Raw genomic sequence first — 13,122 nt, 5'->3', positions numbered from 1 at the left:
GCGTGGGTTTGTCTCCCTCTCCCTAAGATGTGTCCGGTATAGGCCAGGGTGCCACTCAAGGCCGTAACCAATTCGGGTTATAGCTTCTCAGCCTTTTGGCTAAGATCAAGTGTAGTTTCGGAGGACGCTACCTTGGTCGGTACTGGAAGGTGCCTGGGATTGCACGTCTGCCGGCCTTGAGGGAGTGTGTGCGCCTTCTGGTGACACATAGCCCTCTTGTGCCTGGACGGTTCCCAGGCAACGGGAGGCGATCACCTTTGTTATTTTGAAGTCCTACTGATAAACAGAAAAAAAAAAAATTAAATCTGTTCTTATCAGTTTAATATCTGATACGTCCCCTCTCTAGGGACCATATATTAAATGGATTTTTAGAACAAGGAGATGGAAAAAATCTTGCTCTGTCCACTCCACGCATTGACCTGGTATTGCAGTACCTCCAGGACCGGTGCACCCCTTCTTAACCGAGTTTCCAAAAGCAGAACTCAATTCACCTGATTCAAATGAGCCTCATTAGTGAATTGAAAGAAAGCAAAAACTTTATATGCACCTCAATTTGGCCAATTCACTTTTCACACTTTCACCCTTTTTTTTTATCTTTCACACCTTTTACTTGCTTTATTGATGCAAAAGCTGTGCCAAATAGCAAACTCATCTCCACTCAACTTGACCAACTCTGCTATGTCCCGTGCAGTATCTTATTCTCAGTCTTATCTAGATCATTTGCAATTGAATAGAATAGATCCCTTTTGGACACATTGGATTCAGCTGCTGCAGTGACTGCAGGTGTTAGAAGATGCAGACTTGGCATCAGGTGCTGTCTATCAGATTCCACTACAATTAAAGCTTCCATTGTTTTTCGGTGTTTTCTTTGAGCAATGATGATGTCTTTAGTGATCTGTTGGCTCCCTCTCCTGGAGGAAGAGTTTGCTTGCTCTTGGACTTTCAAAAAGAGAGGTCATGATAGACATTTAGCTTCTGAGCCCAATTGGGGACAGTCATGGGTGATGAATGTTTTGCAACCTGCTGCGAAGCCTGATACCGCAATATAAGGAACGTCAAATACTAAGAATGGGCGGCCTATGAAAGAATTAGTACTTTCATTAAGCATACTTAAACGGCTAATTGGGAATAGACAAACTGTAAAAAGCCCTCTGAGAAAGCCCCTCTCTATCCTTTGTCAGTAAGCTTTTCTGTAGTCTGCCTGTTGATGTATTTTCCGTTTGAACAGTGCACAACATGAAGTGACGGAACACTGGCTTGTCACAATGTCCCCCGCTGACATCACAATAGCGCTGCTGCCTAGAAAGCCAGCTGCGCAGCAGAAGTTGCTCTTTGGGTGGGATGGTGGGCTAATGTATCTATTCCTGCTTGGTGAGAGTTTGACATGATCTAGAGCAACGAGTTCCAGCGGCTAGCGGTTGATTATTGGCTGTAATGGGGCTTTCTGGCTGGTGCTAGCCTTTCTTCTTAGCACACAGGAACCACAATCCCTACACCATGCTTCGATGGATTCTCTCATCCCAGCCCAGTAAAACTACATATTTCACACAGTTATAGGCAGCCCATGGGCATTCACCTGGATTAAAACCCATAACAGCTCATAGACCAAACAATCAATCTACCACTGGACCAAAGACAGGAAGCTAAATCCACTGCCTGCGGTAACTAACTTAATCCTATAGGCTACTCACACAACAAACCCAAGAGAAAGGAAAAAAACATGGCTTCGATTATCCATCCAATGAAAACGCATAACCATTGTGAGCCATTGGACAATGCAATTGCACACATGGTGACATGGTGCACGGCCCAATGAATCAAGTCTGTACTTCATATTCACGGTTTAAGCCCTTGGGTTTTAATGTGTCCAGAGTACATATCCAGAAAGATTCCCTTTTTTTGTGCTAAGCACAAGTCAACAATACATTGTAAGCAGATTCTATTACCAGTCCCACACCATTTTGTGACGCATAATCACACAGTGGCCCAATTAAGATTCCAAGTCATCGAACATGTCCCAGCCATACGCAGAGGAGGCAATAGAATTAGGAAGCTCAAAGAAAGGGAATCTTTCTGGATATATACTCTGGGCACGTTGGAACCCAAGGGCTTAAACCATGAATATGAAGAACCGACTTGATTCATTGGGCCGTGCACATTTTTTCTAACGCCCGGTTCTTTTTCGTGTTCACACTATATATGGTTCCACTATGTATGGAGTTCCATTCTTCCTTGTTTTTTATTTGTCATGTTTGTCATGTCTGATCAACTGGTTACATTATGTCTGATTACCTTGTCTAACAGTTTTTTCTCCCCTTTCTTTACCTTCCATGTTCCCATAGTCACGTGAAATATCCCTGTTGCACTTGATTACGGCTCACTATTCACTATAGGATGTCTTATATCTAACATCACACTCTCACCCATCAGCACTCTATAGGTTTGTATAAGGTATGCGCTTACACATCCGGTCCTCCATAGGTATTTCCACTTATGTAACACTATCCCTATGATCACTCATAACTCATACCCTTGTAGTCAATTACATCCTCCTCTCTCCCCCCCTCCCCTTCTCCCTTTCCATCTATAATTTTGCCATATATACTAGCAAACACTCAGTGTACCTAGTGGCATCCTATTCGTGGCTATTGGACCTTGCTATAGTCCCACTAGTGCCAAGACATTTGCAGAGCGCATCTGCCTGCGTTGCACACTCCAACTAATTATAAGTAAGCCATTATACTAGCAAACACTCAGTGTACCTAGTGGCATCCTATACGTGGCTATTGGACCTTGCTATAGTCCCACTAGTGCCAAGACATTTGCAGAGCGCATCTGCCTGCGTTGCACACTCCAACTAATTATAAGTAAGCCATTATACTAGCAAACACTCAGTGTACCTAGTGGCATCCTATACGTGGCTATTGGACCTTGCTATAGTCCCACTAGTGCCAAGACATTTGCAGAGCGCATCTGCCTGCGTTGCACACTCCAACTAATTATAAGTAAGCCATTATACTAGCAAACACTCAGTGTACCTAGTGGCATCCTATACGTGGCTATTGGACCTTGCTATAGTCCCACTAGTGCCAAGACATTTGCAGAGCGCATCTGCCTGCGTTGCACACTCCAACTAATTATAAGTAAGCCATTATACTAGCAAAAACTCAGTGTACCTAGTGGCATCCTATCTGTGGCTATTGGACTTTGCTATAGTCCCACTAGTGCAAAGACATTTGCAGAGCACGTCTGCCTGCATTGCACACTCCAACTTTTTTAAACTAAGCAATTTTACTAGCAAACACTCAGTGTACCTAGTGGCATCCTATACGTGGCTATTGGACTTTGCTATAGTCCCACTAGTGCCAAGACATTTGCAGAGCGCATCTGCCTGCGTTGCACACTCCAACTAATTTTAACTTAGCCATTATACTAGCAAACACTCAGTGTACCTAGTGGCATCCTATACGTGGCTATTGGACTTTGCTATAGTCCCACTAGTGCCAAGACATTTGCAGAGCGCATATGCCTGCGTTGCACACTCCAACTAATTATAAGTAAGCCATTATACTAGCAAACACTCAGTGTACCTAGTGGCATCCTATACGTGGCTATTGGACCTTGCTATAGTCCCACTAGTGCCAAGACATTTGCAGAGCGCATCTGCCTGCGTTGCACACTCCAACTAATTATAAGTAAGCCATTATACTAGCAAACACTCAGTGTACCTAGTGGCATCCTATACGTGGCTATTGGACTTTGCTATAGTCCCACTAGTGCCAAGACATTTGCAGAGCGCATCTGCCTGCGTTGCACACTCCAACTAATTATAAGTAAGCCATTATACTAGCAAACACTCAGTGTACCTAGTGGCATCCTATACGTGGCTATTGGACCTTGCTATAGTCCCACTAGTGCCAAGACATTTGCAGAGCGCATCTGCCTGCGTTGCACACTCCAACTAATTATAAGTAAGCCATTATACTAGCAAATACTCAGTGTACCTAGTGGCATCCTATCTGTGGCTATTGGACTTTGCTATAGTCCCACTAGTGCCAAGACATTTGCAGAGCGCATCTGCCTGCGTTGCACACTCCAACTAATTATAAGTAAGCCATTATACTAGCAAACACTCAGTGTACCTAGTGGCATCCTATACGTGGCTATTGGACTTTGCTATAGTCCCACTAGTGCCAAGACATTTGCAGAGCGCATCTGCCTGCGTTGCACACTCCAACTAATTATAAGTAAGCCATTATACTAGCAAACACTCAGTGTACCTAGTGGCATCCTATACGTGGCTATTGGACTTTGCTATAGTCCCACTAGTGCCAAGACATTTGCAGAGCGCATCTGCCTGCGTTGCACACTCCAACTAATTTTAACTTAGCCATTATACTAGCAAACACTCAGTGTACCTAGTGGCATCCTATACGTGGCTATTGGACTTTGCTATAGTCCCACTAGTGCCAAGACATTTGCAGAGCGCATCTGCCTGCGTTGCACACTCCAACTAATTATAAGTAAGCCATTATACTAGCAAACACTCAGTGTACCTAGTGGCATCCTATACGTGGCTATTGGACTTTGCTATAGTCCCACTAGTGCCAAGACATTTGCAGAGCGCATCTGCCTGCGTTGCACACTCCAACTAATTTTAACTTAGCCATTATACTAGCAAACACTCAGTGTACCTAGTGGCATCCTATACGTGGCTATTGGACTTTGCTATAGTCCCACTAGTGCCAAGACATTTGCAGAGCGCATCTGCCTGCGTTGCACACTCCAACTCATTATAACTAAGTTGCATTGTCAGGGATATTTATTCTTTATTATTCTGCTGTTAATAAAGCTAGACCACCACTGCAATCTTCACCACCTTTCAATTTTTACTACCACATTTTCAGTCCACAATCTTGTCGCAATCAACATGAGTGGCAAAATGACAGATGCTGGTGGAAAGGGGAAGAGGCGTGGTGGAAAAGGCAAAAAAGGTTTTGTCTGTGGGGAAAGTGGCAAAGCTCCATTATCATCTGCTGAAGATAGACCATCTACCAGCAAAAGTAAGATGTCTACTACTTACCGTGGACAATCCGATGTGCTCCCTTTTTTACGGACACGAACAACAGGAAGAAAGGTAGATGATGGGCAAAAAAGGAAAATGCTTGAATGGATCTCAAGTGGTCCAACAAGTGCCCTCTCAGCCACTTCAAGTACCGCATCCAAAAAACACCAGTCCTCTGAGTTGTCATCCCAATCACACTTGATTTCTCCCAGCTCTGAAGTCTCCATCAGCCCTGCACAGTATGGTGGAACTGAGATGGCTGAGTCTGCAGAGCTGTTCAGTCACACTATAGCCTGGGAATCAGAGGTCTGCTCCCAAGCTACAGTGAGTACAGAACAGGAAATGGTCTGCAGTGATGCCCAGAACCTTTGTGACTCTGATTCAGGCCGTGAGGACCAAGTTTCTGAGCATAATGTTGACCCTTTGTCACAAACTGTAACACCTGTGGTTATAGACAATGAGGAACATACTGATGAAGATGAGACGCAGATACCCGATTGGGATGACAACTTAAATATTCGGTCAGGGCAAGAAGAGGCTCGGTCTGAGGGGGAGGGGAGTGCAAACACAACAATTGATGATGAAGTTCTAGATCCCACCTACTGTCAACCCCCAGTCAGGCACTCGAGGAGGTCAACAGAGGCGGTGGAGGAGGATGCAACCGACGACGAAGTTACCTTGCGCCTTCCTGGACAGAGTCGGAGCACTGGTAGCACGTCTACAACTGCATCCTCAGCCACCACTCTGCCTATGAGCATTATTCGGGGTGGATCAACAGGTCGCATGGCCTCTAAGCCTTGCCTAGCCTGGTCCTTTTTTGACATAGAAAAAGATCGCCCAAATCATGTGATATGTAAAATTTGTCATGATTCTCTTAGTAGAGGTCAAAACCTCAGCAGTTTGACAACTTCTTCCATGAATCGTCACATGAATAAATATCATAGGTCCCGGTGGGAAGCTCACTGTGCTGCAATGCTGCAAGAGCGAACCATCCACCGCCCGCCCCTTCCAGTGCATCCGCGCGCTCTTCATCTTCTAGGACTGTGGGGACAGCTGTCACACCTGTTTTTCCACGCCAAACTTCCACCACTGTAACCGCAACAGGCAGTTTGCTTGTAAGGTCGTCAGTTGGTTTGGAAGGGGAAACAAGTGAGTGTGTACAGCTCTCTCAGACATCGATAGCACCAACGTTGGATGAAGGCAACATCATGTCTCCGCCTGCACTTTCCTCACAAACCTGCATTTTTCCAGGGACACCCTACTCAACACCGTCTACACACAGCAGCCAGATCTCTGTCCCTCAGATGTGGTCAAATAAAAGGCCACTTCCTCCGACCCATGACAAAGCTAAGAGGTTGACTCTATCCCTCTGTAAGCTGTTGGCTACCGAAATGCTGCCTTTCCGCCTAGTGGACACACAGGATTTTAGAGACCTTATGTCTGTCGCTGTGCCCCAGTACCAGATGCCTAGTCGCCACTACTTCTCTAAGAAAGGTGTGCCCGTGCTACACCAGCATGTCGCACACAACATCACCGCTTCCTTGAGAAACTCTGTGTGTGAACGGGTGCATTTCACCACCGATACTTGGACCAGTAAGCATGGACAGGGACGTTACATGTCGCTGACTGGGCACTGGGTAACTATGGTGATAGATGGTGAAGGGTCTGCTGCACAAGTCTTGCCGTCCCCACGACTTGTGTGTCAATCCTCTGTCTGTCCAAGTTCCGCCACAGCTTCTGCATCCTCCACCTCATCTGGGTCCTCCACCTCCGCCCCAAGCCTGCCTGGTCAGGCCACCAGCGTTCTCACTGCGCAGAAGGAATCACGCACGCCTCATTACTATGCTGGCAGCAGAGCGTAACGGCATCAGGCGGTCTTTAGCTTGACATGTCTTGGGAATAAGAGTCACACAGCTGAGGAGTTGTGGTCAGCTCTGCGGTCCGAGTTTAATAAATGGTTGTCTCCACTCAACCTGCAGCCTGGTAAGGCCGTGTGCGACAATGCTGCAAACCTGGGTGCGGCACTTCGCCTGGGCATTGTGACACACGTACCTTGTATGGCTCACGTGTTGAACCTTGTCGTCCAGCAATTTTTAACACACTATCCCGGCCTAGATGGCCTTCTGAACAGGGCACGAAAACTGTCAGCTCACTTCCGCCGTTCAAGCGCCGCAGCAGAGCGACTTGCATCGCTCCAGAAGTCTTTCGGCCTGCCGGTTCATCGCCTGAAATGCGATGTGGCGACACGCTGGAATTCAACTCTCCACATGTTACAGCGACTGTGGCAGCACCGCAGAGCCCTGGTGCAATACGTCATGACGTATAGCCTGGGCCAACGAGATGCAGAGGTGGGGCAGATCACCCTGATGGAGTGGTCTCAGATCAAGGACCTATGCACCCTTCTGCACAGTTTCGACATGGCGACGAATATGTTTAGCTCTGACAATGCCATTATCAGCATGACGATTCCAGTCATTTACATGCTGGAGCACACGCTAAACACTATTCGGAGTCAGGGGGTGGGACAACATGAAGGGGAGGAACTACAGGAGGATTCATATGCGCAAGGGACAACAACATCACCAAGGTCCAGACGTTCATCATCACCAACGCAGCAGGCATGGGACCATGGGGAACAGAGATCGACAAGGGCGCATAGTAGCAGGCGAAATGTTGAGCAAGGTGCAGGAGAACATGAAGAAATGGAGGACGAACTGTCCATGGACATGGAAGACTCAGCGGATGAGGGAGACCTTGGTCAAATTTCAGTTGAAAGAGGTTGGGGGGAGATGTCAGAGGAAGAAAGAACGGGTAGCACCTCTATGCCACAAACACAGCGTGGACTTGGTCCGCATGGCTGCGCAAGACACATGAGTGCCTTTTTGTTGCACTATCTCCAACATGACAGTCGTATTGTCAAAATTAGAAGTGATGATGACTACTGGATTGCCACACTATTAGATCCCCGGTACAAGTCCAAATTTTGTGACATAATTCCAGCCATAGAAAGGGACGCACGTATGCAGGAGTATCAGCAGAAGCTGTTACTCGATCTTAGCTCGGCTTTTCCACCAAACAACCGTGCAGGTGCAGGGAGGGAATCTCCCAGTTGTAACTTGACAAACATGGGACGGTCTCGTCATCTTCAACAGTCTACCCGTACCAGTAGGACCGTATCTGGTGCCGGTAACAGCAATTTTATGGAATCTTTTCATAATTTTTTTAGACCCTCTTTTGCAAGGCCACCAGAGACAACAAGTCTGACACATACTCAACGGCTGGAGAGGATGATACAGGAGTATCTCCAAATGAACATCGATGCCATGGCTGTGCAACTGGAGCCTTGCTCCTTTTGGGCTTCAAACCTAGAAAAATGGCCAGAGCTCTCCAGTTACGCCTTGGAGATTTTGTCGTGTCCAGCTGCCAGCGTTGTCTCTGAACGTGTATTCAGTGCTGCTGCACTTTCCCCACAGACAAAACCTTTTTTGCCTTTTCCACCACGCCTCTTCCCCTTTCCACCAGCATCTGTCATTTTGCCACTCATGTTGATTGCGACAAGATTGTGGACTGAAAATGTGGTAGTAAAAATTGAGAGGTGGTGAAGATTGCAGTGGTGGTCTAGCTTTATTAACAGCAGAATAATAAAGAATAAATATCCCTGACAATGCAACTTAGTTATAATGAGTTGGAGTGTGCAACGCAGGCAGATGCGCTCTGCAAATGTCTTGGCACTAGTGGGACTATAGCAAAGTCCAATAGCCACGTATAGGATGCCACTAGGTACACTGAGTGTTTGCTAGTATAATGGCTAAGTTAAAATTAGTTGGAGTGTGCAACGCAGGCAGATGCGCTCTGCAAATGTCTTGGCACTAGTGGGACTATAGCAAAGTCCAATAGCCACGTATAGGATGCCACTAGGTACACTGAGTGTTTGCTAGTATAATGGCTTACTTATAATTAGTTGGAGTGGGCAACGCAGGCAGATGCGCTCTGCAAATGTCTTGGCACTAGTGGGACTATAGCAAAGTCCAATAGCCACGTATAGGATGCCACTAGGTACACTGAGTGTTTGCTAGTATAATGGCTAAGTTAAAATTAGTTGGAGTGTGCAACGCAGGCAGATGCGCTCTGCAAATGTCTTGGCACTAGTGGGACTATAGCAAAGTCCAATAGCCACGTATAGGATGCCACTAGGTACACTGAGTGTTTGCTAGTATAATGGCTTACTTATAATTAGTTGGAGTGTGCAACGCAGGCAGATGCGCTCTGCAAATGTCTTGGCACTAGTGGGACTATAGCAAAGTCCAATAGCCACGTATAGGATGCCACTAGGTACACTGAGTGTTTGCTAGTATAATGGCTTACTTATAATTAGTTGGAGTGTGCAACGCAGGCAGATGCGCTCTGCAAATGTCTTGGCACTAGTGGGACTATAGCAATGTCCAATAGCCACGTATAGGATGCCACTAGGTACACTGAGTGTTTGCTAGTATAATGGCTTACTTATAATTAGTTGGAGTGTGCAACGCAGGCAGATGCGCTCTGCAAATGTCTTGGCACTAGTGGGACTATAGCAAAGTCCAATAGCCACGTATAGGATGCCACTAGGTACACTGAGTGTTTGCTAGTATAATTGCTTAGTTTAAAAAAGTTGGAGTGTGCAATGCAGGCAGACGTGCTCTGCAAATGTCTTTGCACTAGTGGGACTATAGCAAAGTCCAATAGCCACGTATAGGATGCCACTAGGTACACTGAGTGTTTGCTAGTATAATGGCTTACTTATAATTAGTTGGAGTGTGCAACGCAGGCAGATGCGCTCTGCAAATGTCTTGGCACTAGTGGGACTATAGCAAGGTCCAATAGCCACGTATAGGATGCCACTAGGTACACTGAGTGTTTGCTAGTATAATGGCTTACTTATAATTAGTTGGAGTGTGCAACGCAGGCAGATGCGCTCTGCAAATGTCTTGGCACTAGTGGGACTATAGCAAAGTCCAATAGCCACAGATAGGATGCCACTAGGTACACTGAGTGTTTGCTAGTATAATGGACCTGACATTACCTCTCTACTAACCAGAATCCCACAATGTCTGTCTGCTATTTCATCCTTCTTCTCTGTGCGATTCCTAAAACTTAACATGGACAAAACAGAATTCATTGTCTTTCCTCCTCCTCACTCATCTCCTCCAACAAGCCTTTCCATCAAACTCGATGGTTGCTTACTCTCCCCAGTCTCACAAGCTCGTTGCCTTGGAGTGACCCTCGACTCTGCTCTATCCTTCAAGCCACACATCCAAGCCCTCTTCACCTCATGCCGATTACAACTCAAAAACATCTCCCGGATCCGTGCTTTCCTTAACCAAGAATCATCAAAAACATTAGTGCATGCCCTCATCATCTCCCGCCTCGACTACTGCAACCTCCTGCTCTCTGGCCTCCCTTCCAACACTCTTGCACCCCTCCAATCTATCCTAAACTCTGCGGCCCGCTTAATCCACCTCTCCCCTCACTACTCCCCAGCCTCGCCACTCTGCCAATCCCTTCACTGGCTTCCCATCACCCAACGACTCCAGTTCAAAACACTAACTATGACATACAAAGCCATGCACAACCTGTCTCCTCCCTACATCTGTGACCTAGTCTCCCGGTACCTACCTGCACGCAACCTCAGATCCTCACAAGATCTCCTTCTCTGCTCCTCCCTTATCTCCTCTTCCCACAATCGCGTACAAGATTTCTCCCGTGCATCCCCCATACTTTGGAATGCTCTACCTCAGCACATCAGACTCTCCCCTACCGTGGAAAGCTTCAAGAGGAACCTCAAGACCCACCTCTTCCAACAAGCCTATAACCTACAACAGCCCTCAGTCCAGTAGACCACTGCGCAACCAGCTCTGTCCTCACCTATTGTACCATCACCCATTCCCTGTAGACTGTAAGCCCTCGCGGGCAGGGTCCTCTCTCCTCCTGTACCAGTCTGTTATGTACTGTTAATGATTGTTGTACGTATACCCTTTCACTTGTAAAGCGCCATGGAATAAATGGCGCTATAATAATAAATAATAATAATAATAATAATAATGGCTTACTTATAATTAGTTGGAGTATGCAACGCAGGCAGATGCGCTCTGCAAATGTCTTGGCACTAGTGGGACTATAGCAAGGTCCAATAGCCACGTATAGGATGCCACTAGGTACACTGAGTGTTTGCTAGTATAATGGCTTACTTATAATTAGTTGGAGTGTGCAACGCAGGCAGATGCGCTCTGCAAATGTCTTGGCACTAGTGGGACTATAGCAAGGTCCAATAGCCACGTATAGGATGCCACTAGGTACACTGAGTGTTTGCTAGTATAATGGCTTACTTATAATTAGTTGGAGTGTGCAACGCAGGCAGATGCGCTCTGCAAATGTCTTGGCACTAGTGGGACTATAGCAAAGTCCAATAGCCACAGATAGGATGCCACTAGGTACACTGAGTGTTTGCTAGTATAATGGCTTACTTATAATTAGTTGGAGTGTGCAACGCAGGCAGATGCGCTCTGCAAATGTCTTGGCACTAGTGGGACTATAGCAAAGTCCAATAGCCACGTATAGGATGCCACTAGGTACACTGAGTGTTTGCTAGTAAAATTGCTTAGTTTAAAAAAGTTGGAGTGTGCAATGCAGGCAGACGTGCTCTGCAAATGTCTTTGCACTAGTGGGACTATAGCAAAGTCCAATAGCCACGTATAGGATGCCACTAGGTACACTGAGTGTTTGCTAGTATAATGGCTAAGTTAAAATTAGTTGGAGTGTGCAACGCAGGCAGATGCGCTCTGCAAATGTCTTGGCACTAGTGGGACTATAGCAAAGTCCAAAAGCCACGTATAGGATGCCACTAGGTACACTGAGTGTTTGCTAGTATAATGGCTTACTTATAATTAGTTGGAGTGTGCAACGCAGGCAGATGCGCTCTGCAAATGTCTTGGCACTAGTGGGACTATAGCAAAGTCCAATAGCCACGTATAGGATGCCACTAGGTACACTGAGTGTTTGCTAGTATAATGGCTAAGTTAAAATTAGTTGGAGTGTGCAACGCAGGCAGTTGCGCTCTGCAAATGTCTTGGCACTAGTGGGACTATAGCAAAGTCCAATAGCCACGTATAGGATGCCACTAGGTACACTGAGTGTTTGCTAGTATAATGGCTTACTTATAATTAGTTGGAGTGTGCAACGCAGGCAGATGCGCTCTGCAAATGTCTTGGCACTAGTGGGACTATAGCAAAGTCCAATAGCCACGTATAGGATGCCACTAGGTACACTGAGTGTTTGCTAGTATAATGGCTTACTTATAATTAGTTGGAGTGTGCAACGCAGGCAGATGCGCTCTGCAAATGTCTTGGCACTAGTGGGACTATAGCAAAGTCCAATAGCCACAGATAGGATGCCACTAGGTACACTGAGTGTTTGCTAGTATAATGGCTTACTTATAATTAGTTGGAGTGTGCAACGCAGGCAGATGCGCTCTGCAAATGTCTTGGCACTAGTGGGACTATAGCAAGGTCCAATAGCCACGTATAGGATGCCACTAGGTACACTGAGTGTTTGCTAGTATAATGGCTTACTTATAATTAGTTGGAGTGTGCAACGCAGGCAGATGCGCTCTGCAAATGTCTTGGCACTAGTGGGACTATAGCAAAGTCCAATAGCCACGTATAGGATGCCACTAGGTACACTGAGTGTTTGCTAGTATAATGGCTTACTTATAATTAGTTGGAGTGTGCAACGCAGGCAGATGCGCTCTGCAAATGTCTTGGCACTAGTGGGACTATAGCAAGGTCCAATAGCCACGTATAGGATGCCACTAGGTACACTGAGTGTTTGCTAGTATAATGGCTTACTTATAATTAGTTGGAGTGTGCAACGCAGGCAGATGCGCTCTGCAAATGTCTTGGCACTAGTGGGACTATAGCAAAGTCCAATAGCCACGTATAGGATGCCACTAGGTACACTGAGTGTTTGCTAGTATAATGGTTAAGTTAAAATTAGTTGGAGTGTGCAACGCAGGCAGATGC

At 46.3% G+C, this 13,122-nt stretch overlaps 1 pseudogene; it reads left to right on the top strand.

The window, feature by feature from the left end:
- Nucleotides 1-250: 250 nt before the first annotated feature.
- On the top strand, nt 251-456 carry LOC142263448 (U2 spliceosomal RNA; annotated as a pseudogene).
- The last annotated feature ends 12,666 nt before the right edge of the window (nt 457-13,122 follow it).

The sequence above is a fragment of the Anomaloglossus baeobatrachus genome, unplaced genomic scaffold (genome assembly GCF_048569485.1).
Source record: "Anomaloglossus baeobatrachus isolate aAnoBae1 unplaced genomic scaffold, aAnoBae1.hap1 Scaffold_2584, whole genome shotgun sequence".
NCBI classification, from domain to species: Eukaryota; Metazoa; Chordata; class Amphibia; order Anura; family Aromobatidae; genus Anomaloglossus; species Anomaloglossus baeobatrachus.
This window is presented reverse-complemented; position numbering and strand designations above follow the sequence as displayed.